Source organism: Schistocerca americana, chromosome 5 (assembly GCF_021461395.2).
Source record: "Schistocerca americana isolate TAMUIC-IGC-003095 chromosome 5, iqSchAmer2.1, whole genome shotgun sequence".
Taxonomy (NCBI): Eukaryota; Metazoa; Arthropoda; class Insecta; order Orthoptera; family Acrididae; genus Schistocerca; species Schistocerca americana.
The window spans coordinates 482,674,195-482,699,097 of record NC_060123.1 but is presented as its reverse complement, the minus strand read 5'-3'; the positions used below and the strand labels follow the sequence as shown (position 1 = coordinate 482,699,097).

Below are 24,903 nucleotides of genomic sequence, written 5' to 3'. Positions count from 1 at the left end.
ATCTGAGCGCGAATGCGGATAAAGACAAGAACTTCAACCTTCCAACAAAGCGGACTTTGCCTGTAACGAGTAACCCGCGGATGCACTACAGAAATTGAGTAGTCATAAATTTGAAATGGTTCAAATGGCTCTGAGCACTATGGAACTTAACATCTGAGGTCATCAGTCATATAGAACTTAGAACTACTTAAACCTAACGAACTTAAGGACATCACACACATCCGTACCCGAGGCAGGATTCGAACCTGCGGCCGTAGCAGTTGCTCGGTTTCGGACTGAAGCGCCTAGTACCACTCGGTCACAGCGGCCAGCCATAAATTTGAAACCAAAACATCTAGGCCATAGTAAAATTTTGGCTACTAAGGACAAAAGCAATTCCTATAATCTCTTCTTTCCTGAAATTGCTGTCTTTAATATCGCTATAACATTATAGTCGTTCTATCTCTATTGACGGAAATTCCTCAAAAAAGTACTGCACCTAGTCTCGTTCGGGAGGAACAGGACTGAAATCCGCGTCAGGCCTTACAGACTTACGTGGTTTTGCTAAATCGAGAAAGGCGAATGCTGCGATGGCTGCTTTTAAAATGTACAAGGCCACTTTCCCTTGTCTAGCCTTGTCCTGTTGCAGCCTGTGTTCCGTCTCTCATCATCCCTTTGCCGACGTGTTATTATATCTTAATCATCCGTCTTTTCTGGTAGAAGTACATCAACACATACTTACTAGTGTTATACGTATACTCTAAAGAGAGTTATAGATTTTATTGAGGTCGGCAGAAGGACTTTTGAAACTGTAACTGTTCTAAATTTCGATAAATTCATTGTATTTTCTTTATGTACGTTCGATATGTGAGTATTGGTGCTTTACCAGGTATGAGTGATAAAGGAAATGGAGAAGATCCAAAGGAGAGAAGCGCGTTTCGTCACAGGTTGTTTAAGTAAGCGCGAAAGTATCTCGAAAATGCTCTTACGACTGCAATGGCGGACGCCACAAGAGAGGTGTTGTGTACCACAACGTTGTTTACAAGTAGAATTCAGAGAGCGTAAGTTCCTAGAAGAGTAAATCAACATGATGCTTCCTTGTACATATATTCTCCGAAAAGGGTGTGAAAATAAAATTAGATTCACAGAGTTACGTTCACAGAGAACACTCCGTCACACAAGGATAGGGGCCTACGGAGTATATATGTAGATACCATCAATTATTTTGGAGTTTCTTTGTGCATTTCAGATATCAATAACTCAACTTCTACTGTAAAGGAATGTTTACGTACATTTTAACTGCGAAGAGTTCATACTACCCATTCCTGAAATGTGTACCATTGCCCGGAAATATGTTGAATGTTCCCGCTTTTCTGAGTTTTAAATCACCATTTACTGCGTCCAGGAGCATTGGTGGCTTGCCACTCGCTCGAAAGACGCACTTGCTTACACGTTTTTTCCTAAAATGCGTTTCCTTTTGATGTCGGACCTCCGTGTAATGAGAAAACAGTGGTGGGCCTTTTTTTGTTTCTTACTTATCTGTTTGCGAGCGCTGTTTGGGATGGAAAGCGCGTGTTATCTACCGGCTTTTGTACGCGTTTTTCTTCTATATCGCTTTCAGATGCAGAAGATGCCGGCGGCGACTTTCTTCATCGACAAAGACACCAACTTTGTGCTCGAGCTGTGGAGACGCAGGCATGTAAAATAATGTGGTCCACTCCTCCGCGCCTGCGGAAGACTCTTACTATATCTGTATCAAAGTAATAAACGTAGTAAACACACCGATGTAACCGCCATTATTTTAGTGAAACGAACTTTTTATGAAGGATCTTTTAAGATTTTACGTACCGTCAACAACGAAGTCATTTCTACGGAGCACTGGTTCGGATTTGAGGGATAATGTGAGAGGAAAGCAGGTCGTGCCATTATCAAAGAAAACCATTCCGCATTTGACTTTAAAGATTTAGAGAAGCAAGAATTGCTGCTGTCAATGAATATAGGCCCATCTCAACCAGCTTCCGAGGGAATATTTTGCAGGGAATGCGAACATTTTATGTTAGGCTTTATCGTGACTGTTATTGACATTAAATGAAGCAACAAGTTTACTGTTACCAGTCACCGTTTATTGAATTCCACGAAACGTTTCAAAGGTTCAAACCTCCATCATCAGGTGGATTTACATTTGTTAGTATGACGTGTGTGTGTGTGTGTGTGTGTGTGTGTGTGTGTGTGTGTGTGTGTGTGTGTGTTGTATTACGATTTTTTGGAAGAACTTGTGGAACTGTCCCCAATGGTCACAGGTTCCTTTCAGTGCCGTAACACATCACATGTATACTGTCATATTTTGTAAACAAATATATAATAAAATATAAATAATAAAATATAAATATATAACATACTAACAAATGTAAATACACCTGGAGGTTTAAACCTTTGAAACGTGTCGTGGAGATAAAAAGTGACTGGTAACAGTAAACTTGTTGTTTCATTTAATTTTTAAGGGAACTTCATGCTATGGACGTCTGGAGTCGGGTACCTCGCTGAAGGACATTGCTCAGTACGGCACATAAGGCTGATCCTTTTCAGTGGGCATGATAGGAGCTAGAGAGTAGATGACTAGAGGCTTCTAGTATGGTCTGACGAGCCGCGACTTTTCCTCTTTCTAATTGTAGAAGAGAGATCGGATAGGTGGAAGGACTACATTGAGGACCTCTATGATGACTTAACCGATGACGTGATGGACAAAGAAACAGGAATCGACAGGGAAGTGATAGGGAGATCCAGTATTAGAATCAGAATTTAGAAGAGCTCTGGAAGACTTAAAATCAAATTAGATAGATGGAATGGATAAAGTTCCATCGCAATATCGTGAAATCATTGAGGAAAGTGGCAGAAAACGATCACTCACGTTGGTGTGTGGAATGAATCAGACTGGCGATATGCCATCAAGCTTTCGGAAGAACATCGTCCACACATCAAACTTTCGGAACAACATCATCCACACAATTCCCAACGTTGCAAGAGCCGACAAGTGCGAGAATTATCGCGCAATTACGTTAAAAGCTCATGCAGCCAAGTCGCTAACAAGACTAATATACAGAAGAATGGAAAAGAAAATTGTGAATATGTTAGATGACGATCAGTTTAACTTCAGGAAGGTAAAGACACCAGAGAGTCAATTTTGATGTTGTGGTTGATAATTGAAGCAAGACTGAAGAAAAAAACAACACATTTCCATAGGATCCGTCGAACTGGAAAAACAGTTCTACAATGTAAAATGGTGCAAGACATTTCAAATCCTCAGAAAAATAGAGGTAAGCTACAGGGAAATGCGGTAAATATACACAATATGTACAAGGACGAAGAGGGGACAATAAGAGTGGAAGACCATGGACAAAGTTCACTGATTAAAAGGGGTGTAAGACAGGGATGTAGGCTTTCGCCCCTGCTGTTCAATATGTACGTCGAAGAGGCAATGACGGAAATACAAGAAAGATTCAAAAGTCGGATTAAGGTTCAAGGTGAAAGGCTATTAATGTTGGGATTCGCTTATGACATTGCTATCCTCAGTGAAAGTGAAGGGGAATCACAGGACCTGTTGTATGGAATAAACAGTCTAATGAGTAGAGAGTGTGGACTGAGAGTAAATCGAAGAAAGACGCAATTAATGAGAAGTAGCAGAAATGAGAACAGGCAGAAACTTGATATCATAACTGACGATCACGAGGTAGATGAAGTAAGGAATTGTGCTACCTATGTGTTGACAGCCCTTGATTTTAACACAGACATGATATTCATAATTGATGGTGGTTTTTATCAATTGAGGAGGGCTGAGAACTTTTCCTAGCCACGCCAGCTGTTACTCTAGGGCATTTTAAAACCTTAAAAGTTGTGAAACCAGTAGTGTGGGTCTCTAATCGACTAAAACAAATTCAGTTACAGCGGAATATTGGACTTTTCATTCAGTTTTATATTTTAATAGTTTTAACACATGTATTTAAACAACTGTTTATTGTATGAATTGTCAATCAATCATGTACAACTATTTTATCTGTGGTTTCCCGAACATTAAAATTACCTGACAACCAGTAAACCCTGATTATTTAAATAATCGATCTCTCATGTATTAAACAGTTTCAAACGTCTTCTCACTTTATAAATCAGTTAATGTGTTAAACATTTGATTTTAACCAATTAAGCGAGAAAAATTTCAGAGGAGCTTTCAAATTTTGTCTAACTTTGTTGGAAGCCACTAAGTACTCTCTTTATCAAACACTATATAAATACAATCTGGGTAGTTCGTGTTCCGTTGTAAGCAACTTCCAGTTTTTCACGCGTCTCAATGTTTATGATGTATCTCCTGAATGATATAATTTTGCAGGTACATTCAGGGAACGTTCAGTGTTATACGTGTACATCGTCTGCAAAATGCGTTGCGAATACAGATAGTAGTAAAGAAGTAAAACATTAAAACGTTATGCCTGATTTGAAATTTGACTACCTGAAAAGATAAAATGTAGTAAGCGATACAATTTTCTCCCTCCATCACTGGGAGGGAGGCGTCAGCGGAAAAAAGTTTCTTAAATGTTTGAAATTACGTGTTTAGTATACTGAAAGTCGCTAAGTACCCTCCTTCTCAAATACTGGATGAACACAGTCCGGGTATTTGGGCGCCATGAGCTACGCTTCTTCAAGGCAAACACAGTTTTTGACTGTAATACCAGTCTCGTGTTACGCCTGTAACATAAGATTATACCTTTTAATGAGTAGACTGTGACAGCATTTTAAATTTTTAAATTCGGTCAATAATTATATGAAATGTTGAAAATTAAATTTTTGATGCCCCTGGAAGCCGTCGGATAGGTAACCTGCAACTATCACTGTGCACCACGAGCCATGAACCGGGTCAATCGTTTAGTAACATACACTACTGGCCATTAAAATTGCTACACCAAGAAGAAATGCAGATGATAAACGGGTATTCATTGGAAAAATATATTATACTAGAACTCACATGTGATTACATTTTAGGCACATAGATCCTGAGAAATCAGTACCCAGAACAACCACCTCTGGCCATAATAATGGCCTTGATACGCCTGGGCATTGAGTCAAACAGAGCTTGGATGGCCTGTACAGGTACAGCTGCCCATGCAGCTTCAAAACTATACAACAGTTCATCAAGAGTAGTGACTGGCGTATTCTGATGAGCCAGTTGCTCGGCCACCATTGACCAGACGTTTTCAATTGGTGAAAGATCTGGAGAATGTGCTCGCCAGGACAGCAGTCGAACATTTTCTGTATCCAGAAAGGCCCGTACAGGACCTGCAACATGCGTTCGTGCATTATCCTGCTGAAATGTAGGGTTTCGCAGGGATCGAATGAAGGGTAGAGCCACGGGTCGTAACACATCTGAAATGTAACATCCACTGTTCAAAGTGCCGTCAATGCGAACAAGAGGTGACCGAGACGTGTAACCAATGGCACGCCATACCATCACGCCGGGTGATACGCCAGTATGGCGATGACGTATACCCGCTTCCAATGTGCGTTCACCGCGATGTCACCAAACACGGATGCGACCATCATGATGCTGTAAACAGAACCTGGATTCATCCGAAAAAATGATGTTTTGCCACTCGTGCACCCAGGTTCGTCGTTGAGTACACCATAGCAACGCTCCTGTCTGTGATGCAGCGTCAAGGGTAACCGCAGCCATGGTCTCCGAGCTCATAGTCCATGCTGCTGCAAACGTCGTCGAACTGTTCGTGCAGATGGTTGTTGTCTTGCAAACGTGCCCATCTGTTGACTCAGGAAATGAGACGTGGCTGCACGATCCGTTACAGCCATGCGGATAAGATGGCTGTCATCTCGACTGCTAGTGATGCGAGGCCGTTGGGATCCAGCACGGCGTACCGTATTACCCTCCTGAACCCACCGATTCCGTATTCTGCTAACAGTCATTGGATTTCGACCAACGCGAGCAGCAATGTCGCGATACGATAAACCGCAATCGCGATGGGCTACAATCCGACCTTTATCTAAGTCGGAAACTTGATGGTTCGCATTTCCCCCCCTTACACGAGGCATCACAACAACGTTTCACCAGGCAACGCCGGTCAACTGCTGTTTGTGTATGAGAAATCGGTTGGAAACTTTCCTCATGTCAGCACGTTGTAGGTGTCGCCACCGGCGCCAACCTTGTGTGAATGCTCAGAAAAGCTAGTCATTTGCATATCTCAGCATCGTCTTCCTGTCGGTTAAATTTCGCGTCTGTAGCTCGTCATCATCGTGGTGTAGCAATTTTAATGGTCTGTAGTGTATAAGTGCTCACTATCTCAACGTCGCCGTATTTGTGTAGGTATGGATGGCAGGTGCGCAGCGGGATGCCTACGTTGGACCACGTAAGGGGCGTTCCCTGTAATCATCGCAAAGGCGCGGTATGGGAATTCCTTCACCTTCGCGAGAAACATAGTCAGCCCGACACAGAGCCGGACTCTAGCACTGAGGTCGAGTTTTTTTCGTTGTCACTCTTTATTTCTTTCGCCATACTAAAAGTGAAAACAACCGTTGAAAAACTGGACAAAAGGACAAGACTCAACAGAAATTCTTGGGTAGCGCATGAAATACTAAATACAACTGACGTAAGGCAAAAAAAATTAGAAGGTAAAGTCAATTAACAAGTTAAAAGGAAACAGACTTCTAAAATGTGAACATGACACTGGAAAGTAGTAAGGCAGGAATGACTACAGCAGAATTGTATAATTGTAGAAGTCTGCATGAATCTAGTATAGAAAAATTCCCCTTGTAGGAAATTTAAACAAATCTTTTGAGAATAAAAGCTGTGCTGTATCTACATACAGACTTCACATCGAAAGCGACTGCTAAGCAAAGAAGGATGAAAGTTTGAAATGATTTATAGAACAGTTATATAAACGAAAAATGCCCTAAGAAAGTATTGTGAAAAAAGGAGATGTTTTGGATGGATGTGGATGACTCGATACTGCGATAAAATAACTTGGCTGAGCACTGAATGACTCAAGTCATAACAAGCCACCCAGATTTATTATGACCATTGGGAGAACAGAATAACCTCCTCCATGCCAATCACCATGGGTTCCGTAAACAATGATCATGTGTAACCCAACTCACACTTTTCTCACATGACATATTGAAAGCTTTGGATCATGGCAGTCAGGTAGATGCAGTACTTCTTGATTTCCGAAAAGTATATAAGTCAGTACCACACCTACACTTTCTGTCAAAATTATGATCACATGGAGTATAAAGTGAAATTCGTGACTGGACTGAGAACTTTTTAGTAGGGAGGATGTAGCTTGTTATCTTGGAACAGATGTAGAAGTAACTTCGGGTGTGCCCCAGGGAAGTGAGTTGGGACCTTTACTGTTCATGTTGTATATTAATGACCTTGGAGACAATATTAATAGTAATATCAGGCTTTTTGCAGATGATGCAGAAATCTATAATGGAGTACTACCTGAAAGAAGCTGCATAAATATTCAGTCAGATCTTAATAAGATGTCAAAGTAGTGGAGAAATTGGCAACATGCTTTAAATGTTCAGAAATATAAAATGTACAATTGAGTGTGTGTAACACTTTGCAGGGACATGAAATGAAATGAACACATACGCTCAGTTGTGAGTGAAGTAGGTGGTAGGCTTCGGTTTATTTGTAGAATAGTAGAGAAATTCAATCAGCCTGTAAAGGAAACTGCTTACGAGTCAGTCGTGCGACGCATTCTAGAATATTGCTCATGTGTGTGAGACCCGTTCCAAATAGTACTTCCGATAATGATTTCTTTTTCGATTTCTTTGCATTTTTCATGCAGCCATATAGTTTTAGATTCCCTGAACCTCCTTTGCATTTCATTCCTCAGTGACTTGTATTTGTGTATTCCTGAATTTAGCTGAACATTTTTGTACTTTCTTCATTCATCGATCAGCTGAAGTATTTTTTTCTGATACCCATGGTTTCTTAGCAGTTAACTTCTTCGTACGTATGTTTTTCTTTCCAGCTTCCTTGGTTGCTCTTTTTAGAGATGTCCATTACTACTCAAGCTTATCTCTCCATTGCTTGGTACTTCCGTATCCCACTTCTTTGCATATTGATTCATCCTGGCTAACTTCAGCCTATTCTTCATCACTATTGCATTCTGATCTGAGTTATATCTGCTCCTGGGTGCGCCTTACAATGGAAGCATGTTATCAATCAGTCTTCCCACTTTCCATACGTGAATGGAACGGTAAGAAACCCTAATCGCTAGTACAATGGGACGTACCCTTGCCATGCACTTCACGGTGGTTTGCAGAGTATAGATATATACATGTAGATGTAAATTAGATTTAGAAACCAACCAAGAAAACATTTTTCTATCTTGTATGCAGGTTATATCAGACAAGCGAAATAATCTCGGCCTTCGAGAAGAACGTTATAATCCCAATTTCAAATAAGGCACTTACTAACAAGCGAATTCCCTCACTCCATGCAACAGACAAGTTTCGTAAATCGCAGTTGTAGAGCATTAATTCCAATTCTCTACAGAAGAGTGGAGGGACCGGCAGAGGTCAATCTGTAGAACGAGCAGATCGGCTTCCGGACAGATGTGAGGCAATATTAACCTTAAGGCTTACCTTATAAGGTAGGTTAAATTGAAACAAACTCTGTTTATACTATTTTTAGCTTTATAAAATAGATTTAGACAATGTTGATTCGCATACACTCTTTTAGATTCCAGAGTTTATCAGGTATAAAACATACGCAGCAAAGGTCATCTACAACTCGGGCAGAAATTGTAGTTATACAAGTCGTAGGACATGAAATGGAGGAAGTAGATGAAAAACACGTAAGACAGGGCTGAAGGCTATCCCCCATAGTATTCTGGCCGAATATAGAACAAGTAGTTAACGAAACCAGGGAGATGTTTGGAAAAGGAATTAAAGTGATTGGAGAAGAAATAAAAAGATTAAAGAGAATGCAAATGACTTTGAATATCAGTTTAATGAAAAGGAGAGTGTCTTGAAAGAAGTTATAAGATGATCGTAATAAATATAAGCAAAATAAATGGCGACCTCAATAGAAAATAGATATGAATTGCGGACTTGCAGCAGCGAGAAAAACTTTCTGAAAAAGAGAAATCTTAATGTCATTGTCAGGAAGTCTTCTCTGAAAATGTTTGTCTGGGGTACAGCCTTGTATGGCAGTGAAATATGAACGATGAGCAATACAGATTCTAACAACAACGACGCTGTACTATTGTACATATAAGTAATTTTTTTTTCCATCTGATTTTTCGATAAACTTGTGTAATTAATGTTCTGATTTCATTTCTTTTTTGATTCATGCCATTGTGTTAAGAAAACTGTAAACAAGTTTCAATGTGAATATTAATGTTTATGTTAAATGTCAAGCAATATTGTAAATAAATTGAAATGTAACAAATGTTGAGACTGTTGTAAGATGTTTAAAATTGTAACTGTGCATCTGGTCCATAGGTAGGCAATGTGTTGGGATATGTAGAATGCAAAACCTCGGGTGAATACCCTGTCTGTAAGGGAGCAGTAAAAGGTGGATGGCAGGCAAGCGCGGGAAAATGCATGCGGGCACTGCACGGCATAACGGGCTCAGCAGTAGTAGTTGGAGTTTGGCATTGGTCTGAGCAACACCTTCTGGAGCGAGGAGGCTCTCCTTGAAGACGTAGTTTCACTGAGCCTCGGGTATGCTGTTCCAACCCCCACACAGCATGGCAAAATTCCATAGGCACTAAATGGAAAAGTATTGCGACGCTAAGAAGAAATAAAGTGCCGATACATCAAGACCCATAGCTATGGTTGTATATGTGCTCTGTGCCTCGCCATTTCGCCGCCCGCCAACCGCCGCATCGATACATGCAGGTTGAAACTTTTAATACTGTATTCGTATGGACCATAGAGTGAACTGTTCAATAATAACCTAAATTTTACCAGAACTTTCCCATCATTTAATTATCCTCACAACTAACCTAGACAGGGTCCTTTCCAAATGTTGTGCAATCCGAGTGTCCTGAAATGAAAAATTAAATTTTGTGTTAATAATAATTACTTGCAGACCTAGCTATGTTAGAATGGTGTTTAAAGAACTGTTTTGTTAATGAACCAGTAAATGAATAACGAAGGTCTAATGAACTTGAAAGATAACTTTAATATTGATATAGTAATGAAGTTTGATTATTTAGAGACAGAAATAAAGGTATTTAAATGAGCAGTAAATAAGATGAAAAGAGTAGTAACTTATATACTGGAAATCTTGAACGCATAATAAATTCAGTAATCAATTTTTTTTAATACAGTGATCATAACAGTTTCAGGAACCCCCCTCCCCCCTTTCATTTATTTGAATTCTGAAGTGTTCTCATTTGGTTTGACCAGCAAAATTTAAAGTCAATATAAAAGCCAAAATTTATCAGTGTTTTATCTTTATCAAAACTGACATTTTGTGTGTGGCTCGAAAGTGCTATTTCTAGGGTAACCTATGCCCGATTTTAATCAGATTAATAGACAGTATAAAGTTTTGTAGTGTACATTGTAGTGTAGTGTTATGTATTCGTGGGTTTTCCATATCAGTACAGAACGTGAAACTATCAGTTCAATAGATTTTCTGGTTCTAAAATTCTACTATATTATGCAGTGTTACTACTTGTTTGCATGAATATATACCAACTTGTACAGGGAAGAAACTCAGTTAACGCCTAATTAGGCTGGCGACCGTATTATTATCAAATTGGTAGCATCTTCAGTGTTGCTTTTGGTCTATCCTGACGTGTAATTGCATTTCGAACTTGCTTGACGGATCATTGTTATTACAGAGTGTGTGGAAGTCTGATTTGCCACCATTCAGGTACACGCGGTCGATATCTGTAAGAAAATCCTTTCTCATAAGGTGAATTCCGCTCACTTACCATAGTACAGGCTTTAATGAGTATTGTGTGTCCCACGCGCACGTTACAAGTGGCGACCGTGACAGAACATCCAGTTGTTGTCGGTCACAAATTAATGTGAATACCGAACAGTGGATGTTCAGTGGCACGAATTGCAATATTATTCAGTAAAGTAAATAGCAGTGAACGTCAAGTGCGGTAGTGGGGTGTAATTTGCGTTCGGTATGGACAAGAACGTAAACACAGTAGATGGGCCGAGCGTAATGGAAGATGCGGCTGGAAATGACAGGAGTTTACGCGTCCAGATAACAGATGGCGTTAGTGGTAGACAATTGGCGTACATACAATACCACGAACATGTTAACGAACAGATTGAAATGTCGAGATCGCCTCGAATGAGCAAGGAATAAAACAGGAAGTAGAGGATGACTTTGTAGATGATAGTGGGTACATGAACGAATCCACTGACATGTTTGACTCACCACAGATAAAGAAAGAACTGAAAGAAAATTTTGAAATAGGATCGGAATACACCGATTCCATAGAACAAAATAGTGTGAAAATTTTAAGCATGAACGACTTATTTGAACAATTAACCAAACAAATTTCAGGGCAGAGTGAGCAGCTCGAAACACAGAATGATCAGCTTAAAACACACATTGACGAGCAGCTTAAAACACAAAGTAATCAGCTCAGAACACAGAATGATCAGCTTAAAACACAAGTTGGTCAGTTTAAATCACAGGTCGAAGAACAAGGAATTAAAATTAATAAACAAATAGAACAGGTAGAACAAAAAGTGGGTAATTTAATTTCTGCAGTAAATACTATGAAGTCTGAAATTGACACAATTAATAAAAATATGAATAATATGCAGGGGGAAATTGACGACATTAACAGTAGGTTTGATGTTGAAATTCTCAACATCCAAGAGAAAGTGGAGCTTCTAGTTGAAACAAAAGTAGACGAAAAAGTTTTCGGTCTTAAAACTGAGATCGTAAACGAATGCCAACATGGAATCTCACAGTTAAAAAAAGCAGTTTTAGATACTGAAAGAAATTTAGACGAAAAAGTTACCGGATGTGTACAAAAGTGTGAACAAAATACATCGAAAATTCAAGGCAAAATGTTCAATCTCGAGAGTAAAATCAACGATAGGCATGGCGGGGTCTGTAATGGCACGCCACTTATAAAGCTATTGGAAGGTGAGGAATGCTTCTATCCTGGCAAAAAACATAATGGATGGCATCCGTTGGATTTCATCAAAAATTGCGAGAGGATGTTTCCTAAACACTTGTCTGGTCAGGAAAAGATAAACGTAGTAATTAGCGCCTTAGCAGGTGACGCTAAACGCTGGGGAATTAACTTGAATACCGAACTAATGACGTTTGAACAGTTTAAACAAAAGTTTACAGAAGAATACCGGTCCGAACAAAAACAGGATCGTTTGTGGCGCGAGTTTATCATGGCCAAACTTCATGATAACAGGGGCATGGATTCTTTGAAAGATTTCTGGGAATATTGGTACCGAAAGTTGACACATTTAAGAGGGAGGCGATCCGATTCTGAAATCGTATGGGAGCTATATAAAAAGCTTCCAGAAGATTCGAAGAGATATGTGGGAAGCAATCATCGTAGCTTCCAAGCTTTTCTCAAAAGGGTCGAAGACGAAGACCACTGGCGCGAAAGTCGTGCAAATTATCAGAATTTTAGTAACAGGAATAATCGTAATAATGACGAGAGGAATGACGGCGATGGTTTTTGCGTCAACATGATACAGAGAGGTAGAGGCAGAGGAAGAGGAAGAGGGAGTTATCCAGGTCGCGGTAGAGGGTACACCGCGCAAAATAACTACGACATGGGAAACTGATTTCCGCGAACGTTGCGGGCCGAACGGAAGCGGACAGGACATACCGGCCCCGATTTAAGAAATATTACTGGACTGACAGTGAAGTTATGAGACACATTAGGGACAGGCGTGGAACTACGCAGCGTGTTGTGGCGAAGCAAGCGTCAGGTGCGTACACAGATGACTCATCTTCGCCGCGAACTGCGCTACATGTTAACAGGCGAGTGGAGCATCAAAAGGCAACGGCCCAGCCTAGCAGAACAGCTGTTCAGAGAGAAGCCGCTAGCAAGGTGGCAAAATTGGGTACAAACATTGCCGTAAGAGCTGGTGAATACATTACGAGGGGTAATTCCGTGGCGAAGGAAATAGTAGAGGAACAGTGGATACACAGAGAGGTGTGGTTAGCAGTGTTAGCAATGAAGTAAATGGCGAGAATGAATTAGCAGAAGTAACTGATTGGCGTGTGCAGATCGACGAACTCTACAAGGGCCTCAAGCAACGTGAGTGAGAGGATTTTAAGAAGGAATATGAGGCAATGAGGTTAATTAGTGAAAAAGGAGATAGTAGGGACATCGATAAGGTGACGTGGCCCTAATTTAAAGATGAGAGAGTAAATAGCGCCGCGCAAAGTACGCGTGCTGCCAATAGGACGATGGTTAAAGATAGGAAGGAATTGGAGGATGAAATCCTAAGCATTGACGAGGAAGTAACTTCTGCTAATGATCCGCCAACGGTACAAGCTGTTACCGAAAGGCACAGTGGAGAAGGGGCAGCTAATTACCTAAGAGTAACTGAAGTCCATGAGCATTACAATAAAGATGAAGTAACAGTGGATGTGAGTAAAGCTGATGATGAGGTCGTTTTGCCAGAAGAGGATATTGAGTTAAAATTAAAGCCTAACGAAAATGCAGAGGAAGAACTTAGTGCCTGTCTCAGAAAAGCTTTTATGTTACAACCTGAAAGCGATCCAGAATGTTCAGATTCTGACAATAGTTCAGATGACGAGTATTTCTGTACTAGTGAAAATAATGGGAATACAGCTACTTGTGATGTTGTACCTACTGATGACGAAGAAAGAAAGAAAGAGCCACCTGACGACTCAGGGTCTATTTTGCAAAGAGTTCAAGTAAGCAAAGACTTTGAACTCCAGAAACCGAGAAAGCCACCAGATATAAATGTTTCACAGGTCAGGAACGTATCTTGGGACAATGTAACAGTCGACCAAGGTTCGTTGTGGAAAAAACAGGAAGAGTCATAACCATAGAGCCTGGGGCAGGTTTATATCGGACTTTGAGAATGTCATGAACACCTTACATCATGAATCTACCGGGTTCCCACCGGAAGAAATTTTGTTAGGCAGCAGAAGTAAAAGTTTAACTGAGGAAAAATTAGTTTCCACCTGGTACAAGCTTGGGGTTGAGTCAAAAGGAAGAATTAGTCAGAAAAAGGGCAAAGAAAAAAGCTGAATCTAGATCTAAAAGACATGATAAAAACCTGAAAGTTTCAAAATTTAAAATTGGGGATTATATTCTTTTAAAAGCCCACGAAAAATCTAGTGAACTGAACCATGAAATTTCCAAATTTAAATATATGTATAATGGACCGTATATAATACAGAACATTCCACACAATAATGCTTACTACCTGATCTACCCTAAATCCAAGAGACCTTTAGGTGTGAGAAACGTTGTGGACCTGAAACTGTATGTTCCTAGGAGTGAGTGACCTAAGTACACTCAGAAAGCAATCTGCAGTAAATGTGCTGTATCTTACGATGAAACTATTTTATTCTAAATGTAACAAATCTTTGTAAATGTATGTATACTAATGTCAGTGTGCTAATGTACTTACGTAAGTTTCAGATTACCAAATGTACTATAAACATAAAGGTGTATGGAAAACAAGGCTGAAAAGAAAAAGCAAATGCTGCAAGCCAGATAAAAGATGGGACTGCCAACAATCAAAGTGGGCAGTACGTGAGTAGTGATATAAAGGACTGCCAAACACCAAAGAGGGCAGATAAATAGTCCAAGGAGAATTGCAAGTGTGTTATAGGTGATGTGATAAAATTATGCAAAATGGACTGCCCAAATCTGAATAATAGGCAGCAAATATATGCAGTGATTTTTCTAAATAGTATTGTATGTTTATTGGTAAATAAGGAAATGACTGCCATTCAATGCAAGCTGCAACAAATTGTTTTATGGTGTATTTAGGTATTTGTATATGCTTTGTAGTTAAGTATTTGTGCTCCACATTTTGAATTTATTTATCTGAGAAATTTAATAATAATGGGTAATTTGCTACCTAAATCATGTTGGGATAGGAGGTTGGACTGTGCCAAAGGCACTTAAGTAAACGATAGATAAATGTTCTCGATATATTAAAAAGTATAGACCTCTACAATGTGAGTGAAAGGAAGTTTAGTGATACAAAATTTTATGATGGTACATTCACACAAAGATTCAGAACCCCTGTATAAATATAAAGTTTAATGTTCCCATCAAATTTGCACTTAGTGAAATTTACTGGAAGCAGGGGAATGTGTAACAACAACGACGCTGTACTATTGTACATATAAGTAAATTTTTTTTCCATCTGATTTTTCGATAAACTTGCGTAATTAATGTTCTGATTTCATTTCTTTCTTGGTTCATGCCATTGTGTTAAGAAAACTGTAAACATGTTTCAATGTGGATATTAATGTTTATGTCAAATGTCAAGCAATATTGTAATAGAAATGAAATGTAACAAATGTTGAGACTGTTGTTGTTGTGGTCTTCAGTCCTGAGACTGGTTTGATGCAGCTCTCCATGCTACTCTATCCCGTGCAAGCTTCTTCATCTACCAGTACCTACTGCAACCTACATCCTTCTGAATCTGCTTGGTGTATTCATCTCTTGGTCTCCCTCTACGATTTTTACCCTCTACACTGTCCTCCAATACTAAATTGGTGATCCCTTGATGCCACAGAACGTGTCCTACCAACCGATCCCTTCTTCTAGTCAAGTTGTGCCACAAACTCCTTCTCCCCAATTCTAATCAATACCTCCTCATTAGTTATGTGATGTAACCATCTAATCTTCAGCATTCTTCTATAGCACCACATTTCGAAAGCTTCTATTCTCTTCTTGTCTAAACTATTTATCGTCCATGTTTCACTTCCATACATGGCTACACTCCATACAAATACTGTCAGAAACGACTTCCTGACATTCAAATCTATACTCGATGTTAACAAATTTTTCTTCTTCAAGTGTCTCATTTCCTAATCTAATTCCCTCAGCATCACCCGACTTAATTCGACTACATTCCATTATCCTCGTTTTGCTTTTGTTGATGTTCATCTTATATCCTCCTTTCAAGACACTGTCCATTCCGTTCAACTGCTCTTCCAAGTCCTTTGCTGTCTCTGACAGAATTACAATGTCATCGGCGAACCTCAAAGTTTTTATTCCTTCTCTGTGGATTTTAATACCTACTCCGAATTTTTCTTTTGTTTCCTTCACTGCTTGCTCAATATACAAATTGAATAACTTCGGGGAGAGGCTACAACCCTGTCTCACTCCCTTCCCAACCACTGATTCCCTTTCATGCCCCTCAACTCATATTTGGCATTTGGTTTCTATACAAATTGTAAATAGCCCTTCGCACCCTGTATTTTACCCCTGCCACCTTCAGAATTTGAGAGAGAGTATTCCAGTCAACATTGTCAAAAGCTTTCTCTAAGTCTACAAATGCTAGAAACGTAGGTTTGCCTTTCCTTAATCTATTTTCTAAGATAAGTCGTAGGGTCAGTATTGCCTCACGTGTTCCAATATTTCTACGGAATCCAAACTGATCTTCCCCTAGGTCGGTTTCTACTAGTTTTTCCATTCGTCTGTAAAGAATTCGCGTTAGTATTTTGCAGCCGTGACTTATTAAACTGATAGTTCGGTAATTTTCACATCTGTCAACACCTGCTTTCTTTGGGATTGGAATTATTATATTCTTCTTGAACTCTGAGGGTATTTCGCCTGTCTCATACATCTTCCTCACCAGATGGTAGAGTTTTGTCAGGACTGGCTCTCCCAAGGCCGTCAGTAGTTCTAATCGAATGTTGTCTACTCCCGGGGCCTTGTTTCGACTTAGGTCTTTCAGTGTTCTGTCAAACTCTTCACGCAGTATCATATCTTCCATTTCATCTTCCTCTACATCCTCTTCCATTTCCATAATATTGTCCTCAAGTACATCGCCCTTGTATAGACCCTCTATATACTCCTTCCACCTTTCTGCTTTCCCTTCTTTGCTTAGAACTGGGTTTCCATCTGAGCTCTTAATATTCATACAAGTGGTTCTCTCATCTCCAAAGGTCTCTTTAATTTTCCTGTAGGCAGTATCTATCTTACCCCTAGTGAGATAAGCCTCTACATCCTTACATTTATCCTCTAGCCATCCCTGCTTAGCCATTTTGCACTTCCTGTCGATCTCATTTTTGAGACGTTTGTATTTCTTTTTGCCTGCTTCATTTAGTGCATTTTTATATTTTCTCCTTTCATCAATTAAATTCAATATTTCTTCTGTTACCCAAGGATTTCTACTAGCCCTCGTCTTTTTACCTACTTTATCCTCTGCTGCCTTCACTACTTCATCCCTCAAAGCTACCCATTCTTCTTCTACTGTATTTGTTTCCCTCATTCCTGCCATTTGTTCCCTTACGCTCTCCCTGAAACTCTGTACAACCTCTGGTTTAGTCGGTTTATACAGGTCCCATCTCCTTAAATTCCCACCTTTTTGCAGTTTCTTCAGTTTTAATCTACAATTCATAACCAATAGATTGTGGTCAGAGTCCACATCTGCCCCTGGAAATGTCTTACAATTTAAAACCTGGTTCCTAAATCTCTGTCTTACCATTATATAATCTATCTGAAATCTGTTAGTATCTCCAGGCTTCTTCCATGTATACAACCTTCTTTTATGATTCTTGAACCAAGTGTTAGCGATGATTAAGTTGTGCTCTGCGCAAAATTCTACCAGACGGCTTCCTCTTTCATTTCTTAGCCCCAATCCATATTCACCTACTACGTTTCCTTCTCTCCCTTTTCCCACTACTGAATTCCAGTCACCCATGACTATTAAATTTTCGGCTCTCTTCACTATCTGAATAATTTCTTTTATTTCGTCATACATTTCTTCAATTTCTTCGTCATCTGCAGAGCTAGTTGGCATATAAACTTGTACTACTGTAGTAGGCATGGGCTTCGTGTCTATCTTAGCCACAATAGTGCGTTCACTATGCTGTTTGAAGTAGCTTACCCTCATTCCTATTTTTTTATTCTTTAGTAAACCTACTCCTGCATTACCCCTATTTGACTTTGTATTTATAACCCTGCATTCGCCTGACCAAAAGTCTTGTTCCTCCTGCCACCGAACTTCACTAATTCCCACTATATCTAAATTTAACCTATCCATTTCCCTTTTTAAATTTTCTAACCTACCTGCCCGATTAAGGGATCTGACATTCCACGCTCCGATCCGTAGAACGCCAGTTTTCTTTCTCCTGATAACGACGTCCTCTTGAGTAGTCCCCGCCCGGAGATCCGAATGGAGGACTATTTTACCTCCGGAATATTTTACCCAAGAGGACGCCATTATCATTAACCATACAGTAAAGCTGCATGCCCTCGGGAAAAATAACGGCTGTAGTTTCCCCTTGCTTTCAACCATTCGCACAGCACAGCGAGGCTGTTTTGGTTAGTGTTACAAGGCCAGATCAGTCAATCATACAAAATGTTGCCCCTGCAATTACTGAAAAGGCTGCTGCCCTTCTTCAGGAAACACGCGTTTGTCTGACCTCTCAACAGATACCCCTCCGTTGTGGTTGCACCTATGGTACGGCTATCTGTATCGCTGAGGCACGCAAGTCTCCCCACCAACGGCAAGGTCCATGGTTCATGGGGGGCGGGGGGGGGGGGGGGGGAGACTGTTGTAAGATGTTTAAAATTGTAACTGTGCGTCTGGTCCATACGTAGGCAATGTGTTAGGATATGTAGAATGGAAAACCTCGGGTGAATACCCTGTCTGTAAGGGAGCAGTAAAAGGTGGATGGCAGGCGAGCGCGGGAAAATGCATGCGGGCACTGCACGGCATAACGGGCTCAGCAGTAGTAGTTGGAGTTTGGCATTGGTCTGAGCAACACCTTCTGGAGCGAGGAGGCTCTCCTGGAAGACGTAGTTTCACTGAGCCTCGGGTATGCTGTTCCAACCCCCACACAGCATGGCAAAATTCCATAGGCACTAAATGGAGAAGTATTGCGACGCTAAGATGAAATAAAGTGCCGATACATCAAGAGCCATAGCTGTGGTTGTTTATGTGCTCTGTGCCTCGCCATTTCGCCGCCCGCCAACCGCCGCATCGATACATGCAGGTTGAAACTTTTAATACTGTATTCGTATGGACCATAGAGTGAACTGTTCAATAATAACCTAAATTTTACCAGAACTTTCCCATCATTTAATTATCCTCACAACTAACCTAGACAGGGTCCTTTCCAAATGTCGTGCAATCCGAGTGTCCTGAAATGAAAAATTAAATTTTGTGTTAATAATAATTACTTGCAGACCTAGCTGTGTTAGAATGGTGTTTAAAGAACTGTTTTGTTAATGAACCAGTAAATGAATAACTAAGGTCTAACGAACTTGAAAGATAACTTTAATATTGATATAGTAATGAAGTTTAATTATTTAAAGACAGATATAAAGGTATTTAAATGAGCAGTAAATAAGATGAAAAGAGTAGTAACTTATATACTGGAAATCTTGAACGCATAATAAATTCAGTAATCAATTTTTTTAATACAGTGATCATAACAGTTTCAGGAACCCCCTCCCCCCTTTTATTCATTTGAATTCTGAAGTGTTCTCATTTGGTTTGACCAGCAAAATTTAAAGTCAATATAAAGCCAAAATTTGTCAGTGTTTTATCTTTATCAAAACTGACACTTTGTGTGTGGCTCGAAAGTGCTATTTCTAGGGTAACCTATGCCCGATTTTAATCAGATTAATAGACAGTATAAAGTTTTGTAGTATACATTGTAGTGTAGTGTTACGTATTCATGGGTTTTCCATATCAGTACAGAACGTGAAACTATCAGTTCAATAGATTTTCTGGTTCTAAAATTCTACTATATTATGCAGTGTTACTACTTGTTTGCATGAATATATACCAACTTGTACAGGGAAGAAACTCAGTTAATGCCTAATTAGGCTGGCGACCTATCAAATTGGTAGCATCTTCAGTGTTGCTTTTGGTCCATCCTGACGTGTAATTGCATTTCGAACTTGCTTGACGGATCATTGTTATTACAGAGTGTGTGGAAGTCTGATTTGCCACCATTCAGGTACACGCGGTCGATATCTGTAAGAAAATCCTTTCTCATAAGGTGAATTCCGTTCACTTACCATAGTACAGGCTTTAATGGGTATTGTGTGTTCGTTACAAGATAAACAGAGAAGAGATGCCTCTGAAATGTGTCGTGTCACGTGAGGAATGCTGCAGGTTAGATGGGTTTATCGTATAACTAATGGAAAGGTCATGGTATCGGAAAGAGACAATATAGCGTTTTGTGTTAAGTTCGACGTGGGCGATAAGTAGTACAGACAAGGGTAGCAAACGTATGAAATTTGTAGTGTTACATGAAGAGTGCTGAAGATTAGATGCATAGATCGGAAAATAGGGGGAAAAGAGCTCTAAGGCTCAAATTGATCAACAGATATTTTGATAAGACACGTCCTAAGGGAGCAATGATTAGTCAGTTTGCGGGGGTCGAGGGAGCGATAAAAATTATAGAAGAGACTACGACACATACAGTAGGCAAATTCAAAGAGATGAAACACAAGAAAATCAGGCGTGGAGTGTTAAATGGCCATTATTCGGACTCATGATACAACTTCGTCTCTTTACCATGATATCGCTCCACGTGTCTTGACAACGTCTATAAAATTCTGTTGTTTTTTTTATCATTAAGACGAAACTATTAGCCTCTTACAAGTAAAAGTATATTGGGCCGTAGTGTCTGTAGACAGATGTCTGTGAGTAACCAAACAAACTCTTCGTAATTCTCATGATTCATGATTCTACAGGATGGATGATATCAAAATTACCCTCAAACCAGGTACTATATACTGCTCACAGCAGTAAGCAAAGGCTCTTCGTCGTGCTGATAAGGGTTTTCTGTTAAATAATGACGTGTGTTCTGTGAGGTTACAGTCCTACAAAGGATGAGACTGGTATCATCTGAAGAAATGAAAAATTGACGATACACTCATTCAGAAACCACTGACATAACTGCACACTCGCTGGTTGGCATGGAAGTTGTAACTGATACACTACAGAAAATGTTTAAGGGTAAAGGAGAAGGTTTAAAGACACCGTTCTTTTTTGATAATGATCTGCGATTTCACCTACTCAGCAATTCACATTTAAGTGGGTGGCAGAGATTTCATTGAACAGTTTTCACACTATTTCTCTACCGTTCCTCTCTCGAACAGTGCACTGAAAAAACGAACAATCGAATCTTCTCGTGCGACCTTGATTTCTCTTATTTTATTACAGTCATTTCTACTGTATTGTAAGGGCGTCGACAAAATAATGTCGCATTCGGAGGAGAATATTAGAGATTAAAATTTCATGAAAAGATTGCGCCGCAGCGAAAAAGCCTTTTTTTTATAATGATTGTAACCCAAACTTGCGTGGCATATCCGTGACTCTCTCTCCCTATTCTTTGAACTTTTTCAATGTCTATTCTCGCACAGTAATACTCTAGCAGAGGAGGAACAAGCGTAGTGTAGGCATTCTGATGTATTTGTTGCATCTTCTGAGTGTCCTGCCAATAAAACGTGGTGTTTGGTTTACTTTCCGCACAATATTATCTTTGAAATCTTTCCTATTTAAGTTGTTACTCACGTGGATGACCTAACATTTTTTATTATGTAGGGTCCATTGCCAGTTTTGGCCTCATACAGATATTTTGTCTAACTCATTTCGCAATAGCACTCCGTCTTCAGGCGACAAGTGGCCCATCGTGACCATCCGACAGCCGTGTCATCCTCAACTGAGGATGCGGATAGCAGGGGCGTGTGGTCAGCACACCGCTCTCCCGGTCGTTACGATGGTTTTCTGTGACCGGAGCCGCTACTGTTCGGTCGAGTAGCTCCTCAATTGGCATCACGAGGCTGAGTGCACCTCGAAAAACGGCAACAGCGCATGGTGGCCCGGATGATCACCCATCCAAGTGCCGGCCACACCCGACAGCGCTTAACTTCGGTGATCTGACGGGAACCGGTGTATCCGCTGCGGCAAGGCAGTTACCCCATTTCGCAATAGGTTTTGATCTACTTGCGGTGGATGCAGGGCTACGCCCCTGCATACTCGGCCACCACACATACGAATACGCTTCGCAGGCCACGTCCCGCCTCCGTATAAGCTCAGAGGATGTGTCAGTAGAAGAGCCGCTAAGTTGTTTATCATCAAGCCTTCTGCAGCCATCATAGCGTCTTTGCACGTAAGCTGCGTTACTCACTACATGGCGAGCAACTCGCGGTACACAATGCAGCAGCCGCTGACCCTTATTTTCGTCCGCTCTGTCAAGTGTCCATTTGACACCGCGCATACAGTCTTCCGTCGGACTCGTCCCGCGACATTCTGTTAGCACAACCGGTAGAGTCAGTTAAGTCGACTCAACGTCATCAATCGATTCCGCATTGTGATGCAAATGAATGATGACCGGTGCCTTGAAGGAACGGAGGGTGTAGCAGATCGCCTTTCGGCGTCCACTCCGATCGCCCACGAATCAAGCTACGACTACCGAAACGGACATCATTCAGGATGCGATCGCAGCGCCACTCAGGACCCAGAAGACATGCAGTCCACAGAACCACGCACCGATTGGTGGCAGAAGTTCACGTTACAGAAGAAGGCGAAGCAGACGCCCGCTCCCGGCACTGAGGGTTTCGTCAAACCGCGAAGACCTAGGTGCAGAATTCAGATATCCATGTCGCTGCTAGCCGACGTCTCCAGTGCTTTCGCTCGATCTTTACCGCAGGCTGGGATTGCGCCCAAGAGGGATCCTTCTCTTCCGTCGGTTGTACTACAGTTCAAGGAACCTTAGAGTCAACTCGAACATCTTTTCAGAAGCTGTAGAGGTGGGCGGCAGGGAGCTTACAAGATCACGCTTCGATCGGCCGATGACTACGGGCGAGTCACCCAGGAGACGTCTGATAGGCAGATCCCTTTCTGTAAGCACGTCTCCAATCCCCACCGCGTCCTGAAGCATGGAGAATGAAGACATCCAAGAAGACCTCCTTGACGTGGGGTTCCACGTGCGCACTGTCGTGAAGATGAAGCAGCCTCGATCACGCGAGATATGTGCTTTTCCTGATCGTAGTCACAAACACTGAAAAACTGGAAACTTTACCAGCTCACACGCCTTGTTGAAGTCATGGTACAGACGGAAGATTTACGAGCCAAGCGAGCAATAGTCCAATTGTTCCGCTGTCAAGGCCTCAGACACTTTACTCGGCACTGCTCGATACTGGACGAATGCGTGAAGTGTGCCGGAAATAACACCAGACGAGACTACCCTCTCAAAGGACACCCCAGCATGCGCCCTCCGTGGCGGCAGCTATTTTGCAAGCTACAGATACTGCGAGGTTTGGAAACGCTCCATTTCCCGCCAACGTGGACAACCAGCTGCTCCACAACGGACGAAGAAATCAGCCAGCAACGCTTACTTCGGAGTCTACTGCCACTGCTCCAGTACGGTAGGAGGCGCCTTAAGAATTACCATATTCTGATATTCCTCCCTTCAACGCGACGCAAGACTGGAGAGTAAAAGAAGAGAGCACAGATGGAGCTTGATACAAGAGCTGGCCCACAGAGGTGGTCCCTGCGCCTTGTAGCAGCGCCGTCGTTGCACCAGCTGCCTCCCAGCCTGACCTGAGCGTCCTCATAACGCAGCTCTGTGCACTCGTGACCAGTGTAGATGAGCTGATTGTGTTGTTCTCGCAGCAACTCCCCGCTGCACCGAATAGTGCCTTGAAGCAGTTACCAGTAGCAAACCTTCATAGTCTTATAATGGATAGCGCTAAAGGATTGGCAGTCACCACGTGGACCTCAAATGGCGCCAAAACACAAGCTGACGAACTACGCCAATTCCTCCGCGATGAAACCACCGACATCTACTTGATAAGCGAAACGCACTTTAAACCTGGAGTCGACCACAAAGTACCAAACTTCTCTTGTTTCAGGACAGATAGGCTGACGGCAGATGGTGGTACCGCTGTTTATGTCTGCAACAGAATTTGCCATAACCAATTACAGCTACACCAGCTGGTCAAACTGGATGCCACTTGCATCGTCGTGCGTACATCAGTGGGCTCCATCACATTCATGCAATCTACAAGCCGCTGTCTCACCCCCTGGATCCTACAGACCTTGACACCCTGCTCAGTCTAAGTGGGAAAGAATCTTCATTTCGGGCGATTTCAATTCAGAACACGTCATCTGGCATTCCAGAATCACTACTACCGACGACAGTCACTTCCTGCAAGCATCAGAACGCCATGAAGCCATCGTGGTAGGACCTTATAATCCTACCATCTTTCCCACCAGCCGTATACCGCCAGACGTCACTGACATCTTAGTCGTTAAGGACATCTCGCAACAGATCACCGCTTCTATGTGGAATGCTATCTCCCCTGACCATGTTCCTGTTGTCTACAACATAGATCTGGGTCCACTGCAGCTGTCACGCGCGGTATTTTGCTCTTGGGAGTCCACTGGAACCACTTTCGCGACGCCATGGCGGAAACACTTGCCACCTCTCCTACTCCATCAGAAACGGACATCACTGAAGCTGTCCTACACTTTACCAGCGCCACGTTCACGGCAGTCTGAGAAGCTGCGCCATCCCTACCATGCGTAAGTCGTGACAACTCACGGTCAGATGCCATTGGACATTCTGTCGCAGATCACTGAGAATAACTTGGTGTACTGGAAATGACAGCATACGTGACTTCCTGCCAATAATAGGCAGATGAATCGTCTCCGACAGGGCATCAAGGTGCCTATTGGAACACATCAAAATTGGTAGTGTGTGATCTC

At 41.4% G+C, this 24,903-nt stretch overlaps 1 protein-coding gene and 1 pseudogene across 1 annotated transcript in view; one reads left to right on the top strand and one right to left on the bottom strand.

The window, feature by feature from the left end:
- LOC124616462 overlaps positions 1 to 24,903 on the top strand; it is a 436,627-nt gene that overhangs the window by 397,924 nt on the left and 13,800 nt on the right. The gene's annotated exons all lie outside the window — the stretch shown is intronic.
- LOC124617262 lies at positions 21,994 to 22,111 on the bottom strand (annotated as a pseudogene).